This window comes from Puma concolor, chromosome C1 (assembly GCF_028749965.1).
Source record: "Puma concolor isolate L17-30 chromosome C1, mPumCon1.1.hap2, whole genome shotgun sequence".
In the NCBI taxonomy this organism is placed as follows: Eukaryota; Metazoa; Chordata; class Mammalia; order Carnivora; family Felidae; genus Puma; species Puma concolor.
Window position 1 is genome coordinate 217983381 of NC_141674.1, and position 8242 is coordinate 217991622.

At 51.2% G+C, this 8242-nt stretch overlaps 1 non-coding gene across 1 annotated transcript; it reads left to right on the forward strand.

The window, feature by feature from the left end:
* The first annotated feature begins 258 nt into the window (after positions 1 to 258).
* TRNAR-CCU (transfer RNA arginine (anticodon CCU)) lies at positions 259 to 331 on the forward strand. Its single transcript has one exon. It is a non-coding gene; the product is annotated as a tRNA-Arg (tRNA).
* Positions 332 to 8242: the final 7911 nt, after the last annotated feature.

Consider the following 8242-nt stretch of genomic DNA (forward strand, 5'->3'; position numbering starts at 1 on the left):
AGAAGTCAACCCTTCAATCTGCATTTCTTTAGTTGCTAGTAGGTTTTACAGTTTTCCTAAGTCTATTGATTTTCTTTTCCAGTTTTATCGAAATATAGTTGACATACGCCACCGTGTGAGTTTATTAAGGCGTACGACAGAATGATTTGATATATACGTTATGTGTTACAAAGGGATCACCACAATACAATCAGTTAACATTCATCACCTCGCATAGTTATGATAGCTTTTTCCTTATAAGGAGAGCCTTTGAGGGGCGCCCGGCTGGCTCAGTGGGAAGAGCGTGCGACTCCTGATCTCAGGGTTGTGAGTTCGAGCCCCGTGTCGGGTGTAGAGATTACTTGAATAAATATTTCTCAGAAACAGAACCTTGAAGATCTACTCTCTCAGCAACTTGCAAACACACGATACAGCATCGTTAATCACAGTCATCACGGTGTACAACGTTTTCCAAACTGAAAGGCTGTTTGTATTTCTTCTGTTAGTTGCTTGCCCTATTCATCACCCATTTTTCTACTGGGTTATTTGTCTTTTTCTCATCTATCTTTAAATGCCGTGTGGAGGGGTATGCGTGCATCTTCTGTCGTCTTGACGCGATTTGAAAGCATTCTATATTCCATCCTTTTACGTATGACCCCGCTCTGTTCTTATCCATCATTCCTCATATAAAAAGACACCACAAAGTAGATCGTTTGTTCTGCCCATTCTACAGATGGCAGGAATGGGACTCAGAGAGGTTCAGCGCGTTGAGAACCGACTCTAAACCTGGATGGGGCTCTCGAGTCCCACCCGTGTTGTGTTGTCCTCAGTCCCCTGAAGGCTCATGGCACAACTTCGCTCCCGCAGCCACGGCTGCCACAGGGCTTCAGGCTGTGCAACCAGCTTCCACTTATTTGACCCGGAAACACCCAGGCCCAGAGAGCGCCAACAGCCCCGAAAATGCTCTCTTTCCCCTAAAGTCCTAATCTAGGAACAAGCTGGTGTAAAGTCCTATCCCCTGAAATTCACAGAGTTGCAGTTTCCAAGAATCTCTGTGTTCTAAGCAAGGGGAAAATATGATGACGCTTCGGTTTGTCTTGGGTTCAGACCCCAGAGACCAGTGCTGGGGATCCAGACAGTCCCGAAGCGGGTCTGCCTCCCGTTGGGTATTCGCCACAAGCCCCGGAGCGCCCTGATCGTCATCCCAGAGTCGTCCCTGCAAACGTCCCTGCAAACATCAGGGCTGAGGCTGAGTGGATGGACGAATCGTGCTATTAGCCATCCATCCACGCCAGCCGACTGAACTGCTTGGGGGAGGCGCCACGGGAAAGCTGCGACTCGCGAGGCGCCCTGCTTCTGGGCGGTGGTCACACCGAGCCAGCGTTTGTCCCTTTCGGAACCACCACTGCTCTTCAGGGAGTGGACATCTGCGCCCCGGGGGCGAGCGGCCCCACCTGGTTATGAAAGCCCCTGGGCAGGTTCAGGTACAGGGCGGGGACCCCAGGGGACCCGCGCTCCAGCGCTGGCTTCGGGGATTCTCAGGCCACCTTTGCCTTTTGCTTACACTCCACTAGAACACTACGCTTGTGAATTTAAATCATGCAAATCTGAGGGGTGTCTAGGTGGCTCAGCGGGTTGAACCCCCGGCTCTTGATCTCAGCTCAGATTTTGGTCTCAGAGTCGTGAGTTCAAGCCCTGCATGGGGGTGCATGCTGGGCACGAAGCCTGCTTCAGGCAAATTTTAAATAGCATAATATTTTTTATCTTTTTAACATTTGTTTCTTTCTTTTGAAAGAGAGAGAGTAAGCAGGGGAGGGGCAGAGAGAGAGAGAGAGAGGGACGGAGAGTAAATCCTAAGCAGTCTCCACTCTGCAAGCACAGAGCCTGACACAGGGCTCGATCTCATGAACGGGGAGATCATGACCTGAGCAGAAATCAAGAATCCCACACTTAACCGACTGAGCCACCCAGGCGCCCCCTGAAAACAGCATATTTTTAAACGAATATATTTTAATGATGTGCAAAAGACTTGAAATAATTCTGTGCCTTAAAGTCAAAACATCGTGACTCACATAATTTTAAGTCAGGCCAGCTGGAAGAATCTGAAACCGTGTTCCTGTCCTTGCCGCCTGGTGGCGCCATGTGCACAGGCGGACAGCCCCTCCTGAATTCCTGGGGTGGCGGGGTGGGGGGGGGGGGCAGGTGTTACTCTAGCATGATGCAAACCGGAACCACTGTCTAGCTTCAAGAGTGAGTGCTTGTCCCAAAGGCTTCCTTCCATGCGTGTCACTACGGCTGCTCCGAGTGACGCTTCTCTTCCTGCCACTGAGGCTTTGGACAACGCGTTTCTTGAACAGTTACTTTGCACCAGGTACCGCGCTGGTCGCTGGAGATGCGACAAGAAACAGGACAGAATTCTTTGAAGAACTTCCGCTCTAAGGTCAGAGCATCCCGTAAGTAGACGCCAGTGTAAGGTGATGAGCATGAAGTGGGGCGCCTGCTGGTACTTGGACGCCCGCTCCGAGGGGCTGTGCGGACTTCCTGGAGGACGCAGCCTGAGAGGCGAAGGATCAGAAAGGACTGGACGGGTAAAAATGGTTGGGGTGGGGGCAGACAGAGGAGGGAAGAAACCAAGGCAGGTGAGGGCAGGTGCAAGGACACAGAGCAGCAAAGAGAGGGGGTCCCAGCAGCCCCACTGGCCTGCGCTGGGCTCTCCTGCCTTTGACGTTGTCCCCTGGGTTTTACTGTGTGTTCATAGTCAAGGACGCTTTGTCCTTGCTCAACTGGAGATCCCCCCAGGGACACACCTTCAAGTCTGTGACCCCCAGACTTAACGAACTCATTGGCCAACCTAATTAAGCAGCCCCTGTCCTCAGGGACTCAGGTGGACAGTGGCCTCCTGGGACCAGCCAGCCCTTCAGTCACCCCTGGAAAAGATAGACCCTGAACTTCACAGCCCAGGGGTTTCTTGTCTCTGGGCCGATGGGGCTCAGTGGAGCTTCCTCTCCATTTGGAGCCTTCTAGAAAGGACCCTTAGTGTCCCACCTCTGAGCGAATGTCCAGTTCCTGGCACTGGCAAAACCATCCTTCCAGAAACTCCTGCTGGCCTCTGCTGGCCTCTTCGTTCCCTTCCTGCAAACTCAGTCAGTCAGGGATGTTTTCAGCTCCCATTTTAGAGCAAATGTTTCCTTTTCAGCCCTTGGGGCGCCTAAGTGGCTCGGTCGCTTGAGCGTCTGACTTTCGCTCAGGTCATTTCATGGTTCATGAGTTCCAGCCCCGCACCGGGCTCTGTGCTGACAGTTCGGAGCCTGGAGCCTGCTTGGGATTCTGTGTCTCCCTCCGTGCCCCTCCCCTGTTCGCATTCTGTCTCTCTCTTTCTCAAAAATATACATTAAAGACTTCAGCCCCGTGTTGTCTATTCCATGTAGGGTTCATTTTAAGAAAACGTTCTTAAAAGCACACACTGGCCCACGCTGGGCTGCATGATTCCTGCCTGTGCACCTTACAGCTGTTGCATTAGATCCCACAGTGAGCCCCGAGTGTGAGTTTTCACCTGCTTATCCTGAGATCTGGGACTCGTGGAGCGTCGGTTTCCTTGACCGCAGAATCAAGACGGCATTCGTTATGTCTTGGGTTGTTTGGAGAATTAAATTCAGAATAGCACATGGAAAACTCGTAGCACGGTACTTGGCACATAGCATAGCACTTGGCTGAGATTATTATAAATATTATTATTGTATCTTTGAAAAAAGATCATGAACATTTATAACATCTTTTTTTTTAATATGATGTAGAGTTTGTTGTTGTTTTTTTTTTGAACCAGAATTTAAAGAGTCGTTATACTCTGGTCTCTATGGAGCTCAGTTTTCTATGAGAAGTCCAATCTGGTTGTCTCAGTGTTACCACTCAGGGTCAGCATTCTTTCAGTGAAAACTGTGACTTTTCTCTAGCATTTTGACTAGAGGTTCATTTCTGGCCCTGGGTGTTCACCAACAGATTCCATTGGTTCCCGGCCACATTTAATAGGATGGCCCACCCGGCGCACCTCGGTGGCTCAGTCGGTTGAGCATCCAACTCTCGATGTGGGTTCAGGTCATAATCTCACCGTTCACGGGATCGAGCCCTGAGTTCACACTCAGCACAGAGCCTGCTTGGGATGCTCTCTCTCCTCTCTCTCCGCCCCACCCCGCTCGCTCTCTCTTTCTCTCTTTCAAAATCGGCCGATAAAGAAACGTTTTTGAAAAAGAGGAGGCCCGGCCCCACGCTCTCCTCAAGCCCCAGCACACCTCAGCGACACGTGACCGTCACTTTCCTCCTTAGAGAAAGACACCAACACCTGCAGATGAGTAAAACAAAACCACCACCTGCTTGTTCTAGAGTTCTACGCGTGTAATCCCCGTGAGTCTCTCCGAAACAAATAGGACAGCTTCGATCTTACGGACACACAATGAGACTAGGAGAGAAAGAGTCATGGCGGGGGAGGGGGGCACACGGCGGGAAGGGGGCGATTCGGCTGGGCCGCCTCGACACTACCACCCCCCGTCGAGACGCTGGCCGTGCGATGCTGTGTCAGACTCTCAGGTCACAAGGATTCCTCCTTCCCTGCAAAGCAGCCCTGAGATGCAGGTCCAGCAGGGCGCACACACCCTCTCTGCTCTAGCTGACCCCACCCTCCGGCCCACCCCTGGGGGGGGCCAAGGGGGGGGGGGTTCCGCGGGGGACACTTGACCTAGGCTGGGCCAGATTTCCACCCCGGGAATTTAAAGGGGAACCCGTTTTCGTCAGTCAGGTAGCGTATGAGCGAGGTCAGCCTTGTGAGAGCCGCGAGCGGAGCCGGCCCCCCCATCGCGTGGGCCACAGAGGCAAAGGACAGCTGTCCGCAGAGAGAAAGGCAGGGCCCAAGAGGGGACAGGGAACAGCGGTGGAGACAGTCCTACAGCCTCCGAGTCCTGCACCGCCTCTCTCTGCTCTTGGCTGCAGGGGACGCTCCAGAAGCCGTATGGTGTGGCCCACTTTGACTCAATGCGTCCAAATTTTACCTCCGCTGTTTGCAACTTAAGAATCTCACATTTCGCCCCGACCCACCTCCACTGTATTTGTTGCTTCTAATTTAAGAATCTTATAAGCCAAGACAGTCTGTTGGTCCCACACGATTTGCATGCTCAAATCTCAAGACGGTCCATGAGGACGTTTTATTTTTTTTATTTTTCTAACAAATACCCTTTTAAGGTGAGTATTATTTTTTTTAATGTTTATTTATTTATTTTGAGAGGGGGCAGAGACAGAGCGAGGGAGAGAGAGAGAGAGAAAGGGGGAGAGAGGGAATCCCAAGCAGGCTCTGCACGGTCACTGTAGAGCCCCATGTGGGGCTCGAACTCACAACCCCATGAGCTCATGACCTAAGCTGAAATCTCTGGATCTGGAGAACCCTGAGGCCTGCAGGGTTGGGTTTTTTTTTTCTGTTGTTTGCCTGATTTTCTGTTTGTTTGGTTTTCACTCGTGCCGAAGGCACCACCAAGAACACGAGAACGTAAATCTTTAATTCTTATCTAAGTCCGTAGGACTGCTATGTAATTTTCTGCGAATGTGTACCTTGTTTGAAAACAACAGTGAGACCATAGTCCGTGAGTTCGAGCCCTGCGTCGGGCTCTGTGCCGACAGCTCGGAGCCTGGAGCCTGCTTCGGATTCTGTGTCTCCCTCTCTCTCTGCCCCTCCCCTGTTCATGCTCTGTCTCTCTCTGTCTCAAAAATAAATAAAAACATTTAAAAAAATTTTTTTATTTATTTATTTATTTTTTTTTTAAATTTTTTTTTTCAACGTTTATTTATTTTTGGGACAGAGAGAGACAGAGCATGAACAGGGGAGGGGCAGAGAGAGAGGGAGACACAGAATTGGAAACAGGCTCCAGGCTCTGAGCCATCAGCCCAGAGCCCGATGCAGGGCTCGAACTCACGGACCGCGAGATCGTGACCTGGCTGAAGTCGGACGCCTAACCGACTGCGCCACCCAGGCGCCCCTAAAAAAAATTTTTTTTTAAATAAAACAACAGTGAGACCAGACCGTGGAAGTACAATCCCTCCCTCCTGTGGTCCTTCTTGCCATCCACCCTCAGGGTCAAGGTCGCAGAGGGGAGAGGAGCAAGGCCTCTCCTCTAGGAGGGCCAGCAGAGGCAGACTGTGTGGCACAGAGAACCCCTACCTTCCATGACGGAGATCACCTTTCTCAGGAGGCCAGCTTTTCAGGAGGTGTTGATGCGGGTCCGGGAAAAGTAACGGGAATGGCATTCTGTGCTCAGAGGCGTCCGTCACCAGGCACTCTTGAGGCTGATGAGACTGCTGCCGGTTCAGCCCAGCATCCGCCCTCTCCGTCAGCATTAATGGGAGCCAAAGATGGGAGGAAAGGGGAGATGCAAAGGAAGCCGGGGGGGGGGGAGGTGATGGAAGACTGGAGGGGAGGGGGGCAAGAAGACAGAAGGGGGGTGGAGGGAGGAGGCCTACACTGCCCACCAGGCTCTTTGCACACCCAAGGAGGTGCTAGCCTCTCCCTGGAGCCTGGGGAGCAAAGCCAATGTCTCTCCCTCCTTCCGTCCTTCCTTTTCTTTCCTTTCCTTTTCCTTCCTTCCTTCCTTGCAATTTTTCTTTCTTCAGAGCCTCAAGGGAGAGTTGGTAATCCTTCATCCTTAAGGAATTATGACAAGGTTTGAGGAGCTCTCGGAATGTGCCACGTCTCAGAAACACAAATAATTTATTTTCTATTTTCCAAACAAAGCAAGAATTAGATCACCGCAGATAGCTAATATCATGTTTTCGGAAGCCCTGAGTAGATGATAAGCTAATATTTGTACAGTTGACCTTAAAAATGTGACAGTTCAGAAGCTCTTGGAGGGATGCCCAGAAAGCCACCGGTTACTGCAGGATTTAGCAACACCATGTGAAAAAAAAAAACTTTCACAATTCTTTTAAAAATACATTTACGGTGTCGTAAGCCACTACGCTAGAGTAACTGGGGAATTATTGTTTGACAGCATAATTACATTTTAATTGTACAGCAATTATGTGTTCAATAGGAATGGAGGGGAAATCCTGCCGCTGCCGTGAAACGCAGACTTCGTGGTTCATACACGCGAGGTGGCCATTCGCGTCCTTTCGTTGGGTCCCAGCTTTTACAAAGATGGCGAGGACTCTCTCAAAGACGTTTGGGCACGCACATTTCCCAAAGAAACAGCCAGTGTCTGTCGAAAACCCAGCTAGAGGCTATTTGACAAAATGTCCCAAGACCTATTTAGGAAAATATTCCCAGTTGTGCAATCAGCTTCCAGGGGACAATGAAGGCTACAGAGAAAAAAAGAAGCATTTTGCAGGGGGCTGGGGCGGGCGCAGGAGCCCCATCCAAGAATCTCCTCGGACGGTCCCATTTGGAACTGGCCTGGTCTCCTTTCTTTCTGCTCTGAATGGGAAGCAGTTCAGGCTAGAAGACCACAACCAGCACTAATGAGCAGCGAAGTGGCCCTTAATCCCGAAGATCTGTGTGTTATTCCCCCCACCACCACCACCCCCGGCCCCCCCCCCCCACCCCTCCCGCCTCCCTCACTTAACAGATCTGCTGTCTGGGCTCTGAGGACGGGAAAACTACACATCTCCCTCGCTGTAAACCATTTCCCCAAACACCAGCTTCCTAGAACACTAGGTTTGTCCCCATTGTCATCTGTAACCGTTTAGTGATGCACACTGTGTCTAAAAAGGTAGTTGCGGCACTTGAACAACTTGGCAGTTACCTGGAAAACCGAGTCTGTTTTAAAACGGATCTGGGTAGGGGCGCCTGGGGGGCTCAGCCGGTTAAGCGTTGTTGGCCTTCGGCTCAGGTCATGATCTCACGGTTCGTGGGTTCAAGCCCTGCGTCGGGCTCTGTGCCGACAGCTCAGAGCCTGGAGCCCGCTTGGGATTCTGTGTCTCCCTCTCTCTCTCTCTGCCCCTCCGCTGCTTGGGAGCTCTCTCTGTCTCAAAAATAAATAACTGAAGAAAAAAGAAAAAAGAAATTGCATCTGGGCAGTTCTATGACACATTCAGTACTCACCGATCTATTATCTTGAAGGGCGGAGAAGGAAGTCATTCTGGACCTGAAGGCAGGGCCAAACTGAACCCGCTCAAGGAGAGGCAAGGGAGAGGAAAAGACTCAGCAGAGCGGGACGTAGGTGAACTTGACCTGGTGATTGCAGGAAGCCCGGAAAGGCAGACGGGAAAGACCTTCCTAGCGGAGCGCTGG